Genomic DNA, 25,746 nt, shown 5'->3' with positions numbered 1-25,746 from the left:
AAAGTTTAAAGTACCAGTATGGGTCACGTCAAACACATTTCTTCAGACTACAACTTGTTGAGCTATTTTTCAGTCCCACACCATTAAGTCAAAAAGCCTTTTGCATTGGCCGGGAATCGAACCCGAGCCTCCCGCGTGGCAGGCGTGAATTCTACCACTGAACCACCAATGCTTCAAAGTCCTGATAACATGGACTAATCAAAAAACGCATCTAAATCAGTCCACAACTACATAGTCATGACCATTTGCATAGAAATTGATGGTCTGTAGAGACTGAAATCTTTGGAGTTTGATCATCCCCTGATTAGTCCTCAATCCAACGTTTTAGTAAAATACTCTGACTGCATTTAGTTGGAATAAGATCTTTGGGAAGTTATTCACGTTGACGTTGTAATGTAGCTTGACTATTGGTGACTGCTATCTCTGCAATTGCGAACAAGTGTCAGAGCCGATAGGAAAGGAACAATAGCATAACTTTGACAATGCAATAGCTGTGTTTTTGACGGTGAGAGCCTTGGACCTAATGGAAAGCGCTGAAAACTGTCTGGCGATGATCCAAAAAGGGGGCCACAGCTTATAACACAAGAGGTAACCGATAGCTAGCCGAGCTGGTAGCGTAGCCCACTGTCGTGAAAGGAATAAAAAAGAGCAAATCTTGTGAATGACATGCGAAAGACAAAAACACTCGGTTGGGCATGTCAAAGTTAGATTAACTGCAAAACATTGTAATCACAAGACTGGGGGTCAAAATAACATCCCAGGGACACAGAATGTTTGTGAAATCAAGACAGGTAGCTTCACCTCGCATCGGAAGACTGCAGTGGCAAATAGTTCAAACATATTGTTTATCAGGGTAACGTGGCAAAGACCTCGGGGACATCGTCGTCTATAGTCAAAGCCTCACAAAAAAGATTCATTGGAAAACTCCCAACGCAAGGGAGCTGGTTAAGGCCCTAGATTGGCTGCCCGTGGTCTCCCAGGCCTCTCACGATAGGTGCATGGCTTCATCCTCCTCTCTTACTGCCATGATGTACTGTACTTGCAAGTCAAGTTCACTCAATGGCGTACTGAAACTCAGGTGGGTGAAAATGAACAGCTTTTCTGCTTAACGACATGATGCTGTGTGTAATTTTGACCTGTGAGCAATGGAGAAAAGCTGCAGTTGTCAGAAGTGGGATTTGAACCCACGCCTCCAGGGGAGACTGCGACCTGAACGCAGCGCCTTAGACCGCTCGGCCATCCTGACGACTTGCTGGGTAAGTTCACCTACGTCAAACCAAGACGCATTGATAGTAAATTTAAATGTACAATCCTCAAGCTGTAATGCAAGTCACCAGTCTGAAATTCAACTGTTTCACCATACGGCATGGGTTTCTGCTGCAAGAGATGATGACAATCACCTAATGGCACCACAAGACCACACCGTTTCTCCAAAGGAGCATTTCACGTGATGGACCAGTACAGACAAGTATGCATATTGAGAGACTCCCAATGTTTCTCTTGGGTGTATTGGATAGTTGGTTTCGGCGCTGCGTCCACAATTTGAGACAACCTAAGCCAAAGTTTAAAGTACCAGTATGGGTCACGTCAAACACATTTCTTCAGAGTACAACTTGTTGAGCTATTTTTCAGTCCCACACCATTAAGTCAAAAGGCCTTTTGCATTGGCCGGGAATCGAACCCAGGCCTCCCGCGTGGCAGGCGAGAATTCTACCACTGAACCACCAATGCTTCAAAGTCCTGATAACATGGACTAATGAAAAACGCATCCAAATCAGTCCACAACTACATAGTCATGACCATTTGCATAGAAATTGATGGTCTGTAGAGACTGAAATCTTTGGAGTTTGATCATCCCCTGATTAGTCCTCAATCCAACGTTTTAGTAAAATACTCTGACTGCATTTAGTTGGAATAAGATCTTTGGGAAGTTATTCACGTTGACGTTGTAATGTAGCTTGACTATTGGTGACTGCTATCTCTGCAATTGCAAACAAGTGTCAGAGCCGATAGGAAAGGAACAATAACATAACTTTGACAATGCAATAGCTGTGTTTTTGACGGTGAGAGCCTTGGACCTAATGGAAAGCACTGAAACCTGTCTGGCGATGATCCAAAAAGGGGACCACAGCTGATAACCCAGGAGGTAACCGATAGCTAGCCGAGCTGGTAGCGCAGCCCACTGTCGTGACAGGAATAAAAAAGAGCAAATCTTGTGAATGACATGCGAAAGACAAAAACACTCGGTTGGGCATGTCAAAGTTAGATTAACTGCAAAAAATTTGTAATCACAAGACTGGGGGTCAAAATAACATCCCAGGGACACAGAATGTTTGTGAAATCAAGACAGGTAGCTTCACCTCGCATCGGAAGACTGCAGTGGCAAATAGTTCAAACATATTGTTTATCAGGGTAACGTGGCAAAGACCTCGGGGACATCGTCGTCTATAGTCAAAGCCTCACAAAAAAGATTCATTGGAAAACTCCCAACGCAAGGGAGCTGGTTAAGGCCCTAGATTGGCTGCCCGTGGTCTCCCAGGCCTCTCACGATGGGTGCATGGCTTCATCCTCCTCTCTTACTGCCATGATGTACTGTACTTGCAAGTCAAGTTCACTTAATTGTTGGTTTTATGGCTTACTGAAACTCAGGTGGGTGAAAATGGACAGCTATTCTGCTTAACCACATGATGCTGTGTGTAATTTTGACCTGTGAGCAGTGGAGAAAAGCTGCAGTTGTCAGAAGTGGGATTTGAACCCACGCCTCAATGGGGAGACTGCGACCTGAACGCAGCGCCTTAGACCGCTCGGCCATCCTGACGACTTGCTGGGTAAGTTCACCTACGTCAAACCAAGACGCATCGATAGTAAATGTAAATGTACAATCCTCAAGCTGTAATGCAAGTCACCAGTCTGAAATTCAACTGTTCCACCATACGGCATTGGTTTCTGCTGCAAGACATGATGACAATCACCTAATGGCACCACAAGACCACACCGTTTCTCCAAAGGAGCATTTCACGTGATGGACCAGTACAGACAAGTATGCATATTGAGAGACTCTCAATGTTTCTCTTGGGTGTATTGGATAGTTGGTTTCGGCGCTGCGTCCACAATTTGAGACAACCTAAGCCAAAGTTTAAAGTACCAGTATGGGTCACGTCAAACACATTTCTTCAGACTACAACTTGTTGAGCTATTTTTCAGTCCCACACCATTAAGTCAAAAAGCCTTTTGCATTGGCCGGGAATCGAACCCGAGCCTCCCGCGTGGCAGGCGTGAATTCTACCACTGAACCACCAATGCTTCAAAGTCCTGATAACATGGACTAATCAAAAACGCATCTAAATCAGTCCACAACTACATAGTCATGACCATTTGCATAGAAATTGATGGTCTGTAGAGACTGAAATCTTTGGAGTTTGATCATCCCCTGATTAGTCCTCAATCCAACGTTTTAGTAAAATACTCTGACTGCATTTAGTTGGAATAAGATCTTTGGGAAGTTATTCACGTTGACGTTGTAATGTAGCTTGACTATTGGTGACTGCTATCTCTGCAATTGCGAACAAGTGTCAGAGCCGATAGGAAAGGAACAATAACATAACTTTGACAATGCAATAGCTGTTTTTTTGACGGTGAGAGCCTTGGACCTAATGGAAAGCACTGAAAACTGTCTGGCGATGATCCAAAAAGGGGGCCACAGCTGATAACCCAAGAGGTAACCGATAGCTAGCCGAGCTGGTAGCGTAGCCCACTGTCGTGACAGGAATAAAAAAGAGCAAATCTTGTGAATGACATGCGAAAGACAAAAAACACTCGGTTGGGCATGTCAAAGTTAGATTAACTGCAAAACATTGTAATCACAAGACTGGGGGTCAAAATAACATCCCAGGGACACAGAATGTTTGTGAAATCAAGACAGGTAGCCTCACCTCTCATCGGAAGACTGCAGTGGCAAATAGTTCAAACATATTGTATATCAGGGTAACGTGGCAAAGACCTCGGGGACATCGTCGTCTATAGTCAAAGCCTCACAAAAAAGATTCATTGGAAAACTCCCAACGCAAGGGAGCTGGTTAAGGCCCTAGATTGGCTGCCCGTGGTCTCCCAGGCCTCTCACGATGGGTGCATGGCTTCATCCTCCTCTCTTACTGCCATGATGTACTGTACTTGCAAGTCAAGTCCACTCAATGGCGTACTGAAACTCAGGTGGGTGAAAATGAACAGCTTTTCTGCTTAACCACATGATGCTGTGTGTAATTTTGACCTGTGAGCAATGGAGAAAAGCTGCAGTTGTCAGAAGTGGGATTTGAACCCACGCCTCCAGGGGAGACTGCGACCTGAACGCAGCGCCTTAGACCGCTCGGCCATCCTGACTACTTAGTTAATTGTATTAAAATTGTTATGTATCAAGGGGAGCATCCAAGAAGAAGAATGAATGAATGAATGAATGAATGAATGAATGAATGAATGTCATTTTGCCACACTGGATCAAAGACAGTTGGTTTAATTTCTCTCTTCATTGGACAATCCAAATCCAAGTTCAGAGTTCTTTCAGTTCAGAGTCCCTCTGAACTGAAGAAGTCTCTTGGATGAGAGACAAAACGTCTTCAAGAACATTCTTAACGTCCAGTGGATTGACTTAAACAGCTTTTGGATAACCATGACCTGCATGACTGAGAACCTACACAGACTTCATTGGACAATAAAGATCAAAGTAAAAGGTTAAAGCATACTTTGTTACTCCCGCTTCAAAGCGGTGATGTATTGTAATGTCAACGTTTGTGTGTTTGTCAATTAGTCCATTTTTCTGTCCGTCTGTATGTACACCCAATATCTTCGCAACTGTTGCAGATAGAAAGATGAAACAAAAATCACACATTACTCGGGTAGCAAAGGAGATGAAATTGAGATGATGACCCTGACCTTGACAAAACTAGGTCAAGGTCAAATGTTAACTTTTGTACACTCAGGAACTGGATAAGATAGAAGGACGAGGGAGATGGCCAGTGTGAGTAAGATCATAGATCAAAGCTACTGCTTTGACCTATGCTCGTAGGTTAGGGTAAAAGTTTGAAATCAGGGGTGTCGCGGGATGTTGCAGTCTCTGACTGCATTGGTTCTTGTTTTGGCTTGAGATGGTGCTCCTGGAATCTACTGGAAACACTCTCCCAGTCTGGTGGACACTCCCTCTTTCCAACATCATACGTTTCCTCAGCAGCAGAGTTTACGGGATAGGAAGGCACACGGCTGGAATCTGGAATCGTTCCTGGAGTGTAAGGAGAGAATGGACCAACCTCTACATCTATGGCATCCACCTCAACCACAGACTGCTGGTGAGGCTCAGGTAGGGCCGACACAAGTGCTGTGGTGAGGGAATGTCTACAGTTTCTGGCAGGCGCGAGTTTCCACTGAAACCTGACATTGGTAAGGTCAGAGAATGCAAAGGGACAGCAACACTACTGAAATGTCTTATGAGATGTCTAAAAAAAAGTGGAAAAACCCAAAATATGTTGGAGTTGTTTGCCATCTCAGGGATAGGGCCAACACAGCGCTAACCTCAGCTGGATCTGTATGAATCCTCACCTTAGAAACAAAGAAGCTCAGGAAAGATACAGTGGTATTTACTGTGGTATACTGTAGTATTATTGTACTATTACTGTAGTCCAGACAAGTTGAAATAAAATCATGTGTGAGTTTTTAAAAATCATTTAAAAAATCATAATAAAAATACAAGGCGGTAATTTGGATAAAATTGTTAACCTGTTAAAATCCGGATCAATCCACTTTTTTGATTTCAGAATCAAGGTCCATCTTGACACCAAGGTTGAATGGGTTGGACCATGGGTTTCACATTTTGATAGAGGAAGCCCAGTTGCATTGAAGGTGCGTTGTGAGCACCACTGGGTCTAAACACCACAGCTCCTCTCGTGCTCTTATTCCTGTTAAACATGTTAAAGCCATCTACGCTTTCTCATACATTTTAAAGTATATGCAAATGTGTTTGGAGTCTCTAGATGACAGTAGCAGCATTTGTGATGTAGCTCATTAAACAAAATAATGAAGAAATGAGATGGCTTTGCAAGTTTGAGAATTCAAATATACAGAACTAAAAGTCTGTTACCTTCCGTCCCAGAACTTTATTCACAACACCACTCCCTTGGCGCTGGATGTCAGGGTGGACATATGGCCTTTGCTCCTTCAAGAACAACATGAAGGCATTTGGTGGCTTCTTGACATAGGGATGGTTGCGATGCTGATTCCTCGTATGACACCTTAAACACATGGTAGAGGTCAGGTTAACACAGAAGCGTGGAGACAGGCCGAATGACACAAAGCATGTGTCAAAGTTAACCTTGTCTATGCTGGACTAGACATTAATATCCATCAGTGCAGTGGTCCCCAACCTTTTTTGCGCCACGGACCGGTTTCATCTAAGACAATATTTCACAGACCGGCCTTCATTTGCTCTATAATCGTTAATGACGCCAGGACAGCTGTAGTCTAATAATAAATCATCCTCAGTGGTTTTATGTGAAATGCAGACATCAACAGACAATAAACAAACAAACAAATGCTGCTCCGCAAGGACAGGAGTTTGGAAATGGAAACAGGGTTTGCGATACTTTTTGGGCGATCTCAGGATAATCTGCCTTGATTTTAATCCAGTACACTGGACCGGTGGTGGGCGCTTAATTTGACCGAGACCGGTAAAACGTGACAGACGTCACTTTTCAAAATAAAACATCTTTCCGACTCCGAAATAAATAAAACGGAAGTAATGTAAATCATTTTTTAATTCTGTGCGGCCCAATACCAATTGACCCACGGACCGGTAGCGGTCCGCGGCCCGGGGGTTGGGGACCACTGCATTAGTGATAAGAATCATGACTCATGCAGAGATGTTTGCATGAATAGAAATCAAAGGAACGAACATGAGTCAGAATTAACACTAGAGAAAAGTTTCTTCAGGATGAAAATGTCCAAAACAAACTTACTTTTTTGACTGGTATACGAAATGGTTCCTTGGAGGAGCTGGACCATCAGAGTTGGTTGAGACCTGTGGGTACCTGTACACTGGTAGTCCGTTCCTTCACAGAGAAAAGACACACATTAGATCATAGAAACAAAGTGTGCATTCCAACAAATTCCATGGAGTACTGCGAGCTCTCAGGGATCGTCCCCACTGGGATGTCTTGAGCCTGAATGTACAAACAGAACATGTGATTAGATGAGCTGCAAAGATGCCACAGGTCCACAAGAGGGCAGGATTACCTCTCCGTACAATTTACACTTGGAAAAAGAAAATTCACTGTGGGGATGGATGAACTTACTGTTTGTGCTGTTGGGGTGTTGTGGACAGACCAGTAACCCTCAAGGGGCTTTGGAGGGGCAGCAGGAGTGCAGCTATCACCCTCTTCTGCTGAGGAGACCTCTCCAAGCCACTGGTCCAGTATGTTCTTTGGTTCTGTCACAGCAGGGTTACTGATGCCCACTGCTGCTGGGCCATCCACTGTAGGACCCTGACACATGTTCTGAGGTGTACTGGCAGGAGGTGGAGCACTGAAATCTGCTGTTGGGAAGTTCTCGTCAAACCACCGATCCAACAGGTTCAGTATTTCAGTGACATCCAGTGTTCCCTGCTCCAACATCTTGCTGGCTGCTTCTGATATTCTGCACCTGGAACCTTCTCCATCCTCACTCTTAGCTGTTCCAGGAGCAGCGTTGAGCGAAGGAGGTGAAGGCAAGGGTGTATCATTCAGGTTGTTCAGTGTGTTGTCCAGAGGAGTAAACTCTCTGCAGTCGACCTGTGAGATAAACTCCAGAAGCTTTTCAGTCACTTTGTCGAAATACCTTTAAAATACAAAGACACCAAAGTTGGCTCATTCTGGGATATTATGTACATTTCATCACATTTATGTGACACCTACAGTTAAATCATGTTTGGGCATTATGTATAAAAGATGTCATTCGTTAAGAAAGAGTGAGAAAGGCCTTTGTCTACTAACTGCATGCTCGCAGGCTCCTTGTGTGTTGTGTGTTTCAGGGGCCTGCACAAATATATCCTGGATCTAACACAAAAAAGTCATGTATAGAGTGAAAAGAGTAATTTCCCCTTTGAGGGGATTAATAAAGTTGATCTTCTTCTAATTCTTGTTCTGAATGAACAGCTCAGGTGGACATAAGGTTGTAATTCTTCTGTGCTGGATGCTGTTACATATGAAGGAACACTCAGATGTTATGGTTGTACCATTAATCTCATGCAGAAAAGGTGGATTTGTGGAGGAGGGACACATTTGTGATGTTGTTTATTAATTACAATTACGAACAAAACATGATCAAACTAAATTACAACTGAACTCACAATGTTTAGTTCAAACCAACTTTATGAATGTGCCACTAATGAATAATAACTGAGAAAGAAATGTGTTTTCTGTTCCTTAGAGCCTCGACCTACTGCCAACTTTCATGAAGATCATTCCAGAGTTTTTTTTGACTGTCGGTGGACAGAAAGCAGTGAGAAGAGGAGCTCTCCCGTGGAGGTCACTCTCACTGCAGAAGGTTTGTTTGTAACCACAGTTTACTGTCTGGGTGGATCCACTCCACTATACCAGCAGGTGTGTCCAGTGTGGACATTATTTTGCATTTGAACATATATTGTCGTAGGCCTGTTATGTCTATAGTGCAGGTGTATCTCAGGGACCTGAATGTTTTCTAAGGAGCAGCAGTAGCTCAGCCCACTAGGTCTTGGGCTGGGGATCAGAGTGGGGCCTGTTCAAGACTTGCCTTTGGACCAAAAATTTGAAGTGTGAACTGTTAGTTAGAGAGGTGCCAGTTCACCTCTTGAGTACTGCTGCAGTGTCCATGAGCAAGGCACCCCCCCCAAAAAAGAGTTCCTCATTTGAGGCGAACCAGGAAGGAGCCGCCCACTGCTCTACCATCATCTCCTTTGTATGCTTGTAGGCATACAAAGGAGAGGATGAGTGTCAGAACGCAGTGCACACATGGATGCTGTCGGCCAATAGCATGCACATACAGTATCACGTGAATCCTACTAAAAATCCGCAATGCTGTGAGGCCGCGCATCTTGAAGCGCAAATAAGCGAGGGATTACTGTATATAGAAAGAGATGCATAAATAATTTTCCTATGAGGATATTTAAACTATAATTCTTCTTCTGACTTCAGTAGCATTGATGAAGGAATTCAAGTAAAACCAGGTCTGACCAAGTATCATGTATATAAATGAAAAAACGTGTCTACACTTGAACTTTTCAGTATGGAAAATCTTTTTTATGACTGATCTATTGAAATATTAAAAATTTTTGAGATACCAGATTCTTAATGTTTGTGAACTGCAAACCATAATTCTCAAAATTAAGATGAAATTCATGAAAATCTTTTAATTTGTGTGTTGCAAATCTAAAATATACGATCATTTAACTGTAAATGTGGAGGAATATAAATTTGATGTAATTTGAATACTAATTTTACTTTAGTTGTACAAGAGTCATGACTTACTGTACTGGGTGCATGTTGGTTGACAATTTTACTTCCTTTTCTTTTGCTGTTTATTAGTTAATGTTGTTTGAAACAAAATAATTATCGGTTTTAATCAATCAGTTTTTCCAGTTTGATGTTCTGATATCCTGCAGTTTGTTGGCTGACAGTTGTCTTGGCCTCACTGATGTGGAGTGTCGAACTGACTGAAATCACTTCAGGTGATACATCAGTACAGTCAGTGTGGGTGGAGTCAAGTGGAATCCACCAATCAGAAGCCTGGTCAAACTGAATCAGCCAATCACCATCAACTGTGTAACTGTCACTACAACTGACAGGAGATGGAAGAATTTGATGTGACTCTGGCACGTATTACTTCCTTAAGCCAGCAGGTGGCACTATAAATGGAAGTGGATATTGAAATAATGGGTCCGTTTCACAAAGACGAACCCTGAGGTAAACCTGTGGTTCTGGGTTGACTTACACTAACTTGGAAAACCAGGGAAATCGGTTTCACAAACGCTTTTCAGGCGTTAGTTTTGTTAACTGAGTAAGATGACCTGCAGTTTAACAGGCGTGACAACTCTAAGAAAAAAGCCATTATCAATGGAGCCCCGATACGACGATTCACCATGACGACAGACGAAGCGCTTTACGGCAGTCGGAGTACAGATTTCAATTCATGCAGATGAAGACTTTGAGGACATTTTCAGAAGAAAAAGCAACAGCGGTGCAGCTGAAAAGAACAGAGAGACGCTGTGGAAGTGAATTGCTGCTCAAGTCAATGCACAAGTTTTATTGTAGTCCGTTGTTTATTTATTTTATTTATTTATATTATTTAGGCGCAATCCAGCGGGGGAGAAGCGCACATGTCAATAGCTGCGAATGAAAGATAAAAACATTGTTTACACAGGACAGACTTCTGCATCATCTCTTTAGGGATCCTCCTCATCCTCATTATGTTTGATGCTGTACAGTATACATAGTGGACGTTTGACTTTTCAGTTGTTTTTATCGCCAACATAATGCTCTTTTCACGCACATAAATGTGCTCTCATCAATAGCAATTTCTGTTAGATAAGGAAATGTATTTTAACATTTGAATGTTATGCAAATAAAATAGTACATCGGCATATGCACATTACAAAACATCATAAAGAGAAGTGTCTGGATATGACAGGAGATGTGAACGCAATACAAAAATATTTAATTCTCTGTGAATTAATGCTGAACCTTCACAAACGGGATCCTTATCAAACGGACATGCCATTTTTGTCTCTAAAATACCTCTAAATTAGAGTTATTTATAAACCCTTACATCGGTAATATTCTCTGTCTGACAGAACCAGGAAATGAAATGACGTGAGCGGCTGTGAGGGCAGAGTAAGAGGAAACCCTGTGTTTGACGAATAAACCTGCTCCCAACCAGGTTAACTTCAGAGGGTCTGTTACTGCGCTAACAAACCCAGAGGTTCAGTTTACCTCATTTTACTCGTCAGTGTTACTGCTTTAATTCTGGTTATGGTACCTCCCTTTGTGGGACCAAAAATCCCGGTTTTCCCGGATTTCAGGATTAACTTACCCAGGTTTTCTGCTAAACTTGCTTTTTAAAATAGGCCCAATGTTTGTGAAATTAAGACAGGTAGAGGTTCACCTCTCATTGAAAGACTACTGTGATAAATAGTTCAATCATATTGTTTATCGTGGCAACGACCTTGGAAACATCATCGTCTACAGTCACAACATCACAAAAAGATTCAATTGAAATCTCCCACGTGAGGGCCTGACTCCAGCTGCCCGTGGTCTCCCAGGCCTCTCATGATGGGTGCATGGCTTCGTCCTCCTCTCTTCTTGCCCTGATGTGCGTATTTGGAAAGTTTACTCAATTTCAATGGTTGGCTCTATGGCTTACTGAAACTCAGGTGGGTGAAAATGGACAGCTTTTCTGCTTAACCACATGATGCTATGTGTATCTTTGACCTGTGGAGAAAAGCTGCAGTTGTCAGAAGTGGGATTTGAACCCACGCCTCCAGGGGAGACTGCGACCTTAACGCAGCGCCTTAGACCACTCGGCCATTCTGACGACTTGCTTGGGAAATTCACCTCAGTCAAACCAAGACGCATCAATTGTAAATTCAAATGTAAATGCTCAAGCTGTCATGCAAGTCACCAGTCTGAAGTTCAACTGTTCCACCATACGACATCGGTTTATTGCTGCAAGAGATGATGACAATCACCTAATGGCACCACAAGACCACACCGTTTCTCCAAAGGAGCATTTCACGTGATGGACCAGTACAGACAAGTATGCATATTGAGGGACACACAATGTTTCTCTTGGGTATACAGTACATGATTGTGATTTTCGGCGCTGTGTCTATAATTTTAGACAACCTAAATCAACGTTTGAAGTACTAGTATGGGTAACGTCATTAGTATGTACTAGTATGGGTAACACATTTCTTCAGAAGACAAACGGGTTGATTTGTTTTTTAGTCTGACACGATTGAGTCAAAAGGTCTTTTGTATTGTCCAGGAATCGAACCCGTGATGCTACCCGTGGCAGGCGAGAATTCGACCAGCGAACCACCAATGCTTAACAGTCCTGATAAAATGCACAAATCGATAACGGCTCAAATAAATTCATGACTGCATAGTCAGGACCATTTACATAGCTGGGCTTACACTAGGAGCTAGTATGACTAAGCCAGTGTGGCTCAGTGTAAAATCAATCAATCAATCAATCAATCAAGTTTTATTTATATAGCGCTTAATCATGACAGCAGACATTTCAAAGCGCTTTAACAGACAGAGAAACCCAACTGAACCCTCCAGAGCAAGCATAAGCGACAGTGGCGGGGAAAAACTCCCTCCATGAGGAAGAAACTGTGGGCAGGACCCAGACTCTTTTGGGCGGCCATCCGCCTCGACCGGTTGGGTGGAAAAGAAATCAAAGGAAGACAAGAACAGCATCAGAGAGAGAGAGACAGAGAGAGAGTGACAGATAGGCCAGATAGAGACAGTATCAATATGGTTAAGGTTGCTAAAGTCAAGGCACAATTACAGCTGTGTGGATGACTGTATGGCGGCACGGAGGAAGAAAGGAAGCAGGACCCCAGCCGATGGATAGTTGAGGGGTGGTACTGGTGGGCTTGGAGGATAAGGTGCACAGCACATGGAGAGATGGGGGTGATACTGGTGGGCTCGGAGGTGCAGGTCCACAGAGGAAGGTCCACGGCGGCTGGGCGGATGAGGGGTGGAAAAGTAAGATGACACCAAGGAAGGCAGGCAGCAGGACCCCAGTCGATGGATAGGTGGGGGGTGATACTGGTGGATGGGAGGTGCAGGTCCACAGCAGATGGTCCACAGCGGATGGGCGGATGAGGGGTGGAACAGTATGGTGGCGCGGAGGAAAAAGGAAGCCGGACCCCAGCCGATAATTAGGTTAGGGGTGGTACTGGTGGGATGGGAAGAGCAGGTCCATTGCAGATGGGCGGATGAGGGGTGAACCTGAGAAAAACCTGGGAGAACATAGAGCACAGAGACTCCAGGGAAGAATTGAGTAAGCCACAAAAAGCCACACTCTGTGTCCAAGACAGTGGTGCAGCCCGCGGACGACCAACGTTCGTCGCGGGGGGGCATGGGAGGGGTCCGGGTGGCCTCCCCCGGGAAATTTTTTAGAAAATGGGGTTGTTTTCCTGCATTCTTAGGACAAAATCTTCTGTTCAGTTTACCTACAAAAATACACTAAATTCGACAGTTCAAGCTTAACTATCTTTATTTCTGTCCTACTTCATGCAGATATAAATGTGCCATGACCCGAGTGCATATTTAATGATCGGGAGCATTCGTGTCACTTCACCTATTTCCGTCGGCATGGTTCTGCTAAATTCCGTCGGCATGCAGAAATAGCGGCGCTATTTTCGCTAGCGCCGCTCGCTAGCGGATGGCCGCTATCGGAAGTAGCGGTGCTAGCGCTGCTCGCTAGCGGAAATAGCCTAGCGGAAATAGCGAGCGCCGCTAGCGAGTGAAAAAGTTGTAAGTTTTAGCCTTTTTTCCATAAAAATGACAGCACCACTGTGGCTACACAGTCTAAAAACCTTGTAGCCAATCTGGAATTTACTTTGCCTATGGCGAAGTGGCGAATGGCTAGCGTAAGCCCAGCATAGAAACTGATGGTCTGCAGAGAACGAAACCTTTGGAGTTTGATCGGCCCTCAACTAGTCCTGCACCCAATTTTTTTTTTAAATGCTCTGACTGTATTTTGTTGGAATAAGATTTTTGGGACATTATCCAAGTTGGTGTTGTAATTTACACTGGCTGTTGGTGAGTACTACCTCTGCAATTGGAGGTGACACAGTTCTGAATTGTAGCAGAAGTCTGCCGTGCACAGGGAGAAGAGGATTGGATACAAGACAGTCCCCTGTGGAGCACCGATGCAGCTGACCACAGTATGAGACGTGGCATCCTCTAGCCTGACGAACTGTGGTCTGTTGGTGAGGTAGTCTTGGATCCAAGCAACCAAGCCGGGGTCCACTCGCATTTGTAGGAGTTTTTCCTGTAGGATACAGGGCTGGATGGTGTTAAAGGCACTTGAAAAATCCAGAAAAAGGATCCTCACAGTGCCGCTTTCCTTGTCCAGATGCGAATGGGCTAGGTGTAGCATGTGGACGATGGCGTCGTCCACGCTGACCTTTTCCCGGTAGGCAAAATGTAAAGAGTCCTCAGCATGTTTCACCTGAGGCCTGAGGAGACTGAGGAAGAACCGCTCCAGAGTCTTCATCAGATGCGTTGTGAGCGCCACCGGTCGAAAGTCATTCAGCTCACTGGGCCGGTTCTTTTTGGGAACTGGAACAATACACGACATCTTCCAGAGGGTGGGCACCTTCCACTTTGCTGAAGTGGAGGGGGGAAGGAGGCCATGGGACAGGGGTGACGTTGGTGAGCTGCTGCTGAGGTCGTAAGGGTGATAGGGGGTGCTGCGGGGGGGGCTGGTTGAACCTATTGAAGAAGTCATTCAGGTTGTTGGCTCTCTGCACCCCTCCCACCTCTGTTCTGGTCCTGGCTTTGTGCCCAGTGATGTTCCTCACACCCTCCCAGACGTCCCACATGCTGTTGGTGCTCAGCTGCTGCTCCACCTTCTTCCTGTATGCATCCTTGGCCTCCTTTATGCAGCGTCTGACCTCTCTCTGTACTTCTCTCATCTCCTCCTCATCCTTCGTCCTGAAAGCCTTCTTTTTCCTGTTGAGGACATCCTTGACGTCCTGTGTTATCCACGGTTTGTTATTTGGATAGCTCCGACCTGTCAGAAGTTGATAAAACCCTGGTTTTCCCAGATTTCAGGGTTCACTTGCCCAGGTTTTCTACTAAACTTGCTTTGTGAAATAGGCCCAATGCTTGTGAAATCAAGACAGGTAGAGGTTCACCTCTCATTGAAAGACTGCTGTGGTAAATAGTTCAATCATATTGTTTATCATGGTAAAATGGCAACGGCCTTGGAAACATCATCGTCTACAGTCACAACATCACAAAAAGATTCAATTGAAAACTCCCACGCGAGGGAGCAGGCGAAGGCCCTACTCCGGCTGGCCGTGGTCTCCCAGGTCTCTCATGATGGGTGCATGGCTTCATTCTCCTCTCTTCCTACACTGATGTACATATTTGGAAAGTTTACTCAATGGTTGGATCTGAAACTCAGGTGGGTGAAAATGGACAGCTATTCTGCTTAACCACAGAATGTTGTGTGTATCTTTGACCTGTGATCAGTGGAGAAAAGCTGCAGTTGTCAGAAGTGGGATTCGAACCCACGCCTCCAGGGGAGACTGCGACCTTAACGCAGCGCCTTAGACCGCTCGGCCATCCTGACGACTTGCTTGGGAAGTTCACCTAAGTCAATTGTAAATTTAAATGTAAATGCTCAAGCTTTAACGCAAGTCACCAGTCTGAAGTCAAACTGCTCCACCATACAGCATCGGTTTCTGTTGTAAGAGATGATGACAATCACCTAATAGCACCACAAGACCACATTGTTTCTCCAAAGGAGGACTTCACGTGATTCACCAGTACAAGGACACTCACCAGGACAAGTATGCATATTGAGAGACACACAATGTTTCTCTTGGGTATACAGTACAGTGATACCTCTACTTACGAAATTAATTGGTTCCGGAAGAAATTACGTAAGTAGAAAATTACGTAAGTAGAGACGCGTTTTCCATGCAAATGCCCTAATCTGTTCCAAGCCCACAAAAATTCTGGCATAAATGTTTTATAAGGCATAAAAATGCATCAAAACATGTCACAAATACATGTTACGATTAGATTATTACACATTAAATGAGAGTTGTGCATAACGTAAAAAACAAAGAATAGAGTAAAGAATAATGACAGCAATTAACCTTTTAACAGCTGTCCCCATTGTTTTTTGCCCTCTTTGGTTCGCTCCTATCTCACCATGAACAACAGAGTGAATTACAGTCCTCCTTTTGAACTTCTCCAACCACCCACGCCATGCCTTAAACTCCTTAAAATTCCTTTTGTTTTAACAACGTGGTGATTGTAGATGCATTACGGCCATATTCTTTGGCGAGATCAACCAAACGCATCCTTTTCTATTATCTCTTGCTTTGTTTGTATGGACAAAAAAACTTTTCTTCGTCTTTTCTCTTCCTCTCTTCTCCATCACTTTCTTGGGGTCCATGGTGAGTACGTACTGACAAAGTTGTTAAATTTACGCAAAATTATCACACTACCTAACGGGTCGAGAGCTGAATGGAACAGGACGCTGCATAAACACCTCTAGCTCCACACAGAGGTGGAGTGGCATCCCTCTTAGCCAATGGGATGCCAGGAAGATACGTAATAGGTGGGAGATTCGAGTATCAGCCGGTACTATGTATTTATTCGAGTACCAGCCGATGCTGTGTTTTTACATTACGTAAAACGAAATTTCTTTTGTAAGTAGAGGTAATATTTTCCTGCTGAGAAATTTCGTAAGTAGAAAATTTCATAAGTAGAGGCACCACCGTATATGATTGTGATTTTCGTTGTCAGAAACACCTAAATCAACGTTTGAAGTACTAGTATGGGTAACGTCAAACACATTTCTTCAGAAGACAATGTGTTGAGCTGTTTTTTAGTCTGACACGATTAAGTCAAAAGGCCTTTTGTATTGTCTGGGGATCGAAACCTGGCATCCCGCGTGGCAGGCGAGAATTTGACCAGTGAACCATCAATACTTAAGAGTCCTCATAAAATGCACAAATTGATAATGGACTCAGATCAATTCATGATTGCATAGTTATGACCATTTACATAGAAACTGATGGTCAGCAGAGACCAAGACCTTTGGAGTTTGATCACCTCTCAACTAGTCCTGGACCCAAAGGTTTTTTTTAAATGTTCTGACTGTATTTAGTTGGAATAAGATGTTTGGGACTTGAACATTATTCATGTTCAAGTTGTAATTTAGATGGATGGATGGATGGATGGATGGATACTTTAAGGAAATTCAGGGTGCCATCTGCTCACAAAAAAACCAAAAACAAATAAATACACATAACAGTGACTGACACAGACAGAAGATGGTACATAAATTACATAATTAACATAATTACAACACCAGAAAAACCTAACAACGTATTAACCTGTTGTTAATACGTTTGGGAGTCATCTGAACAGAAGTTCAAAAGTGCGCAATTTAAAAAAAAAAAAAATCAACCCTAATAGGAGATGATGATGTAGGACTGGACGTTTCATCCCCACACAGGGCTCCAGGCCAGAGATGAGACTGGTCTGCTATGTCGAAGGCAGCTATGAGATCTCAATACAGAAGAATTATAGAACTACTAGTGTGTGTTGGCCCTGAATGCCAGCTTAGGATGTTTGACAGATGACTGGACACATGCAAAGTTTGGGTTTATTTAATACATGAAAAAATATATTTATTGGAAGAAAGAGACTTGCTTAATATTTCTTAATCTAAAATATTTACATTTGCATATATTTACGCAGACACTTCTAAAAAAAAGTACAAAGTGATATTTTGTTGGAGGACCATTCACTCTTCATAATCAGAAGCCACAGAGTCACCAGTTCAGACTGCTGGATGGTTGGTTCTGAACGGTGAAAGACGGACGACAGCATCGATTTCTGGGCATCTTCCTGCCCTGCACATAAACACACATGAAATGTCATCAGATCAGTACATAGAAATTGTGTGTGTGTGTGTGTGTGTGTGTTGTGTGTGTGTGTGTGTGTGTGTGTGTGTGTGTGTGTGTGTGTGTGTGTGTGTGTGTGTGTGTGTGTGTGTGTGTGTGTTTGTGTACTTACATAGTTGTGCGTTGCTGACCAGTCAGGATGCTGTTTAATGTGTTCCTCTCTTGCTGTCCAGGCTTCTCTGTAATATTTGTCCTGCTCCTCCTTTGGGAGAGACGTCCACTGTGGACAGAGACATAAAGATATAGATAGACGTCCACTGTGGACTAACACGTATAGAAATAAATAGATGTCCACTGGAATGTGGTCTCTGTCCCTAACACTGTTAGTCATAACACAACAACACACTGTCAAGCTGACATGAGCAGGAACACATGAACAAACACTAATGATGCTATCCTCACAATAAAGGATCGTTCACGCTTAAAAATACAGATGGACACAGACAGAGCCTTCTGAATACACTCTGTCTTCATATTTCTGTTATTTTCTCATACATGTTAAAGTATATGTGAATGTGCTTGGAGTCTCTAGATGACAGTAGCAGCATTTGTGATGTAGCTCATGCAACAACATGCTGAAGAAGTGAGATGGCTTTGCAAGTTAGACAATCTCAAATATACAGAACTAAAAGTCTGTTACCTTCTGTCCCAAAACTTTATTTACAACACCACTCCCTTGGCGCTGGATGTTAGGGTGGACATATGGCCTTTGCTCCTTCAAGAACAACATGAAGGCATTTGGTGGCTTCTTGACATAGGGATGGTTGTGATGCTGATTCCTTGTATGACACCTTAAACACATGGTAGAGCTCAGGTTAACACAGAAGTGTGGAGAGAAGCCCAACGACACAAAGCATGTGTAAGAGTTAACCTTGTCTATGCTGGACTAGACATTAATGTCCATTAGTGATTAGAATCATGATTCATGCAGAGATGTTTGCATGAATAGAAATCAAAAGAACATCCATGAGTCTGAATTAACAGTCGAGTAAAGTTTCTTCAGCATCAAAGTGTCCAAAACAAACTTACTTTTTTGACTGGTATATGGAGTAGTTCTTTGGAGGAGCAGCAACATGAGAGTTGGTTGAGACCTGTGGGTATCTGTACACTGGTAGTCTGTTCCTTCACAGAGAAAAGACACACGTTAGATCATAGAAACAAAGTGTGAGACTTTCAATTACCAGAATCATTCACGTGAGTGTCACATACTGCATTCCAACAAATTCCATGGAGTACTGCGAGCTCTCAGGGTTCCTCCCCACTGGGATGTCTTGAGCCTGAATGTACAAACAGAACATGTGATTAGATGAGCTGCAAAGATGTCACAGGTCCACAAGAGGACAGGATTACCTCTCCGTACAATTTACACAGAAAAAGAAAATTCACTGTGGGAAAATGAATGGAGGAATGGATGGACTTACTGTTTGTAGAGCAGCAGCAGAAAAGTTTTCAAGCAATGGTGCTGTTGGGGTGTTGTGGACAGACCAGTAACCCTCCAGGTGCTGTTGAGTAGCAGCAGGAGTGTAGCTACCAGCCTCTTCTGCTAAGGAGACCTCTCCAAGCCACTGGTCCAGTATGTTCTCTGGTTCTGTGGCAGCAGGGTTACTGATGGCCACTGCTGTTGGGTCATCCACTGTAGAACCCTGACACATGTTCTGAGGTGTACTGGCAGGAGGTGGAGCACTGAAATCTGCTGTTGGGAAGTTCTCATCAAACCACCGATCCAACAGGTTCAGTATTTCAGTGACATCCAGTGTTCCCTGCTCCAACATCTTGCTGGCTGCTTCTGATATACTGCACCTGGAACCTTCTCCATCCTCACTCTTAGCTGTTCCAGGAGCAGCGCTGAGCATAGGAGGTGGAGGCAAGGGTGTACCATCCAGGTTGTTCAGTGGGTGGTCCAGAGGAGTAAACTTTCTGCAGTCGACCTGTGCTATTGACTCCAGAAGCTCTTCGGTCACTTTGTCCAAATACCTGTAAAACACAAAGATTACAAAGTTGGCTCAGTCAGGAATATTTTGTACATTTCACTAAATTTATGTGACACCAATAGTTAAATCATGTTTGGGATTTATGTATAAAATATGTCACTGGTTAAGAAAGAGTGTGAAAGTCCTTTTGTTGTGAATGAACAGCTCTGTGGACAAAAGGTTGTAATTCTTCTGAGCAGGATGCTGTTAAATATGACAGTACAATCAGATGTTATGGTTGTAGAATTGATCTCATGTAGAAAAGGTGGATTTGTGGAGGTGGGGCACATTTATGATGCTCTTTATTAATTACAATTATTAACAGAACGTGATTGAACTAAATTAGGGCAGGCTGAATTGAGATCGGTTTCTCACAATGATGAGTTCAAACTAATTTTATGAATGTACTACTAATGATTAATAACAGAAAAAGAAATGTGTTCTCTGTTCATGGGAGGCTCAACCTCCTGCCAACTTTCATGAAGATCATTCCAGAGGTTTGTTTGACTGTCGATGGACAGACAACAGTGAGAAGAGGAGCTTTCCCGTGGAGGTCACTCTCACTACAGATGGTTTGTTTCTAACCACAGTTTACTGTCTGGGTGGTTCCACTCATGTCTCCACTATACCAGCAGGTGTGTCCAGCGAGGACATAATTTGTATTTGAACATATTTTGTCATAGGCCTGTAATGTCTGTTACACAGGTGCATGCCGAGGACTTTTCTCAGGGGCAGCAGTAGCTCAGCCCACTAGGTCTTTGGCTGGGGATCAGAGTGGGGCCTGTTCCATACCTGCTTTTGGACCAAAAATTTGAAGTGTGAACTGTTAGTTAGAGAGGTGCCAGTTCATCTCTTGAGCACTGCTGCAGTGCCCATGAGCAAGGCACCGCCTCCAAAAACAAGTTGCTCATTTGGGGCGAACCAGGAAGGAGCTGCCCACTGCTCTACAGGCACTCTCACTCTCGCTCGCTCTCACACCCTCTTCTTGCAAACACATGCAGAACACACACACACCTAGGCCGACTCAGGCCAACACACACACAACAGAACAAAACGGGTTATCACAGACTGTTTAAAACATTTTTGTATTCAAGAAAAGTTGTAGGAAGAACTGTGGGTCTCGGAACGCAGTGCACACACGGATGCTGTCGGCTAATAGCATTGCGCATACAGTATCACGTGAATCCTACTAAAAATCTGCAATTGTGTGAAGCCGCGCATCTTGAAGCGTGAATTAGCGAGGAATTACTGTATATAGAGTCGATAAATAATTTTCCTATGAGGATGTTTAAAGTATAATTCTTCTTCTGACTTCAGCAGCATTGATGAAGTAATCTAAGTAAAAATAGGTCTGACCAAGTATCATGTATATAAATGAAAAATGTATGGAAAATCTTTTTTTATGACTGATCTATTGAAATATAAAGTTTTTTGAGGTACCAGATTTTTAATGTTTGTGAACTGCAAACCATAATTCTCAAAATTAAGACCAAAGTCATGAAAATCGTTTAATTTTTGTGTGATAAATCTAAAATATATGAACATTTAACTGTAAATGTGGAGGAATATTAATTTGATGTAATTTGAATACTAATGTTACTGTAGTTGTACAAGAGTCATGACTTACTGTACTGGCTGCATGTCGGTTGACAATTTTACTTCCTTTTCTTTTGTTTATTAGTTAATGTTGTTTGAAACAAAATAATTATCAGGTTTTAATCAATCAGTTTTTCCAGTTTGATGCTCTGATATCCTGCAGTTTGTTGGCTGACAGTTGTCTTGGCCTCACTGATGTGGAGTGACGAACTGACTGAAATCACTTCAGGTGGTACATCCGTACAGTCAGTGTGGGTGGAGTCAAATGGAATTCACCAATCAGAAGCCTGGTCAAACTGAATCAGCCAATCACCATCAACTGTGTAACTGCCATTGCAACTGACAGGAGATGGAAGGATTTGATGTGACTCTGGCACGTATTACTTCCTTAAGCCAGCAGGTGGCGCTATAAATGGAAGACTGAAATATCGGTGTGTTTATCTCCTCTCCCACCATATCCGACTACTTTCCTGCAGTTCCACTTTTTACCACTACCCACAGGTGGGCAGCACCGCTGCGTCCGCGCAGCTTTCTCCCTCTTGTTGTTGTTTGTTGTTGTCCGTACTTTACTGTTTATCATGGATGATAAAGCGATGCTAGTGAAGATCGTGGTACTGGTGATGACATCTCTGACTCTGACCGACATTAATTCCCTCCTCCTCCTCACTTTAAAGGTAAGCTACATGCTAATGCTAGAAGACCGTAGAGCGGCTGTAATCTAAAGAGGCAAACAGCGGAGATCTGTGTGACAGAAAAACATTGTCCGGAACTTCGTTAACTTTCAGTATCTCCGTTATTACGTATGTCGCTCCTGTTTTCCTCGTGTTCTTCTCTTTTGTTGTTGATTTCTCTGCGCTAAGCGTTGAGCTGCTGACTCGGTCAGCCTAAACATGACTCCGATGCTCCGTGGTGTAAACAGGACGATGGCTGATCCAGGATCTGTGGAGAAAAACACGGTGTTGGCGAATGGATCAACAATCAGTGGAGAAAGGAAGCGATTTTTGACAGATGCAATTAAATCTGTATTTCCTGGCAATCATCACAGACAATGAAAGATCGCTGGCTAACAACACCGGGGAGCTAAACTGATGTAGTCTAATGAAACAGGATTTTTTGCTTCAGGGCTTCATTAAGTTTGTTGAACTGATGGCTGTTGGGCGCCGTCCTCACTTGATCACCGTCCACTAGTCTGCGTCGCAGTGAGGAGGACAAATTTATCAATAGAGCTCTTTACTCATACTCATAAGAAAATATAAGTAAGACAAAAAGGTGCTCTCTTTCTCTCTCATTAAAAAGATGCTTTCTTTCTCTCTTAACAGCTAAAGCTGCTTTTATTCATCAAAAACGGGACAACAGTTCTGATTTTAGTAGTGTCCTCATCCACGATTAAAATGATTATGTTTGCTATGACGCGCCTTATGCGACACTCTCTCTCTCACACACACACACACACACACACACACACACACACACACACAACACACACCTGACTGAAGCGGCACTAACTAGTTAGCCAAATGCTAGCTGACTTCAACAGTTTCTGAGGAACTTTCAGTGTGTAGCTCTGAGCCAGGTCATTACCGCACACTGCTACCTTCGCCTGAACGAACTCCACCTCGGGGATGACCCCGCCGATGTCTGGGCGGACAATCAGATGTGACTCAGGATAGGTCGATGTGTACGGTTTGTTACTTCACAAACCAAACTGTCACCAATCCATGCGTATTCGCTGTGGATTTTTTCATTTTTCAATATATCTATTGAGCTGGGATTTGGTAGGGTAAGGGAGGACCGCTGTGTAAATGTAGAGACTTTAAAAATGTTTTTCATAATAGGACCCATTTTAAGTGGTCCTATTATGAAAATTTCTTAGAGTGCTTTTTTCTTTTGCTCCTAAAGGATTAAATTTTAAGGAGCAGAAGTTTACCCTAAATTAATCTGAAGTCAAAGCAATCATGTCAATCACAAGTGACACTTAACAGTAAATATTTGAACTATACTTACATATTTTAATATAAATATGATTTTTCTCTTATTTACTGTACAGTAACATGATATTATGTGTTTTTAAAGGTTTTCGAGTGATTTTCAAAGTGCAGTATTTGTGGCGGACAGATGTTTAGTTGGGTGAAATAACGTAAACGTGATTATTATTTTTCCATGTTTCTTTTAAAACTGCCATATAATTGAGAGCCACTTAACTCGATATGACCTGTACCTGTAATTTATTTTATGATATGTTGTTTTATTTTGTCCTGTTGTCTCTCTGTATGAGGTAAATGATGTGGGTACCAAGTGTTCAGGTTAAGTTTCTGCCCGGAAGCATTAACTGACACTAACGCTGAACTCTGAATTATTTGCTAGTTGATGTTAACTATTGCTGGAGTTCTGCAGATTAATCAAACATAAAGGACGTGTCTAACTTCTGATGACCAGGAAGTGCGTCATCACTGCATCATCCATGTTAGTGTGGTGGAGCACCTCAGTGAATTAAAGCTGGGTTTAGCCTCTACACCCCCCAGGAGAAAATTCATTCAGCAGAGTTAGAGATGTTAAAGTTACATTACAGTACTACAGGATTTTTGTTTATTATGTGTTTATTAATCCTGTAATTGTGGTCAGTCTGAGGAATACAACTTTAGTATATAGAGTAGTAATGAGATTACTTTAATATTTAGAGTAGTAATGGCATTTAAATGACCTCAAATGGAGATTATAGATTGAAATTTAATAAATAACTTAAAAACGATTGAGATCACTAACAACCTCATCGAATCAATTATGTTTGTATGTTGAGGACTGCCTGTATTTGAAAATGTCTTCAAATATTGCTGATAACGTAACTCAAAGTCTTAGCAGGCCAAATCAGTGTCTGTCCTCTTTTCCAATTAAATTCAGTTAGAATAACTTCTTGCTTCCTGTTATTTCCTGACAGGAGATGTGTTCATTTTCTCGTTGTCTTAGTTACAGGGTGAATAATATTTCTGTGCAGCCTCCTTTCACATTTCACTATTTAAAGTGATGAACATTACAGTAGCTACTGGATAGACTACAGTCCAGCTACTGCATCACTTATGACTATGTTCTAGTTCCATGGTGGTTTTTGTTATTTGCAGTCTGTCTTTGTCGCGATTCGAGCGAAGCACCTTAAATATTATGAATGTTATAATATGCTTCTGTAATCAGTCAAAATTTGGTATTAAACTGTGGAAAGATCATTTTTTAGGTTTCTTCTAGCTTAGACACAAATATAAAGAATCTGTTCTCTGGAACAAAGAAACTAAACAGTAACTTTGGATTCTGTGGATCAGTTTTATGCTTGCAGGAGGAAGAATGAAGTTGATGAAGAAGTGAACACCCTGTCTACAACGAACCAGTAATGATGGATTAGTGGTGCTTTGGAGATGCTTTGCTTCCTTGCTGGAATCCTACCGCATGTAGAGAATCAGATGGAGTTCATCAAGCACCAGGAAATCATTGAAGAAAAGAGGATATTTATACCTTTCAACTGATGTCATTTTTATGTTTCCTTTCCAAACAGAAACAGAGATATGCTTTAATACACATCAAATGCATTAAAATAATGCAGTGCCACCCTGGCTGGAAAAGAAGACGCCAACCAAATGTTTCTCTTCCCTAGTTTTGTCTCATTTAGTACAATTTAGTCAAAAACATCAAATATTCATTATCTTTGCTTGAAAACAGTTGGGAACAAACAGAAACATTTCAAAAATAAGCAGAAATGTCCAACCAAAAAAAAAAAAAATTTCCAAGGAAATGGTTTTCCAGGCATGATGGGAACCGGATTACCTCGTCACTGCATTCAAAGGAAGCCAATGTGTTTTAGCGACATCATGGACATACTGATCGAAGTGATTTACAAAAGTGTAAAAGTGTATCTGAATGTTACAAATGCTATAGCAAGTACAATAATTGTTGTTTCCCCACAATATTCTGTGTTAATTTGTTTTTTCACAAATTGTTTTTTGATTTTTTTATAATGAAGCAGAGGATTTTGAAAATCCATAGTCAGTGTGGCCCCTGGTAGTGCTGGGAAAAAAATGTGGCCCTCTCTATCATTACTTTGTCCATCTCTGACACCAGACACCTAATTTTTTATTTTTTTTTAAGCCTTGATCGTTTGTTTAATTGTTGTGTATTCAGATGTAGAGCCCCGTCCACCACCAGATTGATGCTTTAAGGAACACTGTCATGCTGCTGTGGAACTCTGGACTGACTCAGATTTGTTGTGCCTTCATCAACAATAACTTATAGCATTCATTACAACAGACTCAACTATTAAAGTTGAATTTGTCTCTATCAAAGAATAGATTTTGTAGAGGTGTAACATAGAAAAAAAGTAATATGGGACCTGTCAGTGTAACAGAATGGTATTGTCTAATAAGGTAATGTATAAGGTGATGTACGGTGATGCAGTAACTCAAGGTGATCTAATGTGAT

The 25,746-nt window shown here is 42.5% G+C and overlaps 6 non-coding genes across 6 annotated transcripts; all 6 read right to left on the bottom strand.

Annotated features, from left to right (window-relative positions):
- Positions 1 to 1,163: 1,163 nt before the first annotated feature.
- On the bottom strand, positions 1,164 to 1,246 carry trnal-cag (transfer RNA leucine (anticodon CAG)). Its single transcript has one exon. It is a non-coding gene; the product is annotated as a tRNA-Leu (tRNA).
- A 414-nt stretch (positions 1,247 to 1,660) lies between these two features.
- Positions 1,661 to 1,731, bottom strand: trnag-gcc (transfer RNA glycine (anticodon GCC)). Its single transcript has one exon. It is a non-coding gene; the product is annotated as a tRNA-Gly (tRNA).
- Positions 1,732 to 2,734: 1,003 nt separating this feature from the next.
- Positions 2,735 to 2,818, bottom strand: trnal-cag (transfer RNA leucine (anticodon CAG)). The gene has a single exon. It is a non-coding gene; the product is annotated as a tRNA-Leu (tRNA).
- A 1,476-nt stretch (positions 2,819 to 4,294) lies between these two features.
- trnal-cag (transfer RNA leucine (anticodon CAG)) lies at positions 4,295 to 4,377 on the bottom strand. Its single transcript has one exon. It is a non-coding gene; the product is annotated as a tRNA-Leu (tRNA).
- A 7,123-nt stretch (positions 4,378 to 11,500) lies between these two features.
- Positions 11,501 to 11,583, bottom strand: trnal-aag (transfer RNA leucine (anticodon AAG)). The gene has a single exon. It is a non-coding gene; the product is annotated as a tRNA-Leu (tRNA).
- A 3,700-nt stretch (positions 11,584 to 15,283) lies between these two features.
- trnal-aag (transfer RNA leucine (anticodon AAG)) lies at positions 15,284 to 15,366 on the bottom strand. The gene has a single exon. It is a non-coding gene; the product is annotated as a tRNA-Leu (tRNA).
- Between the last annotated feature and the right edge of the window lie 10,380 nt (positions 15,367 to 25,746).

The sequence above is a fragment of the Antennarius striatus genome, chromosome 22 (assembly GCF_040054535.1).
Source record: "Antennarius striatus isolate MH-2024 chromosome 22, ASM4005453v1, whole genome shotgun sequence".
Taxonomy (NCBI): domain Eukaryota; kingdom Metazoa; phylum Chordata; class Actinopteri; order Lophiiformes; family Antennariidae; genus Antennarius; species Antennarius striatus.
This window is presented reverse-complemented; position numbering and strand designations above follow the sequence as displayed.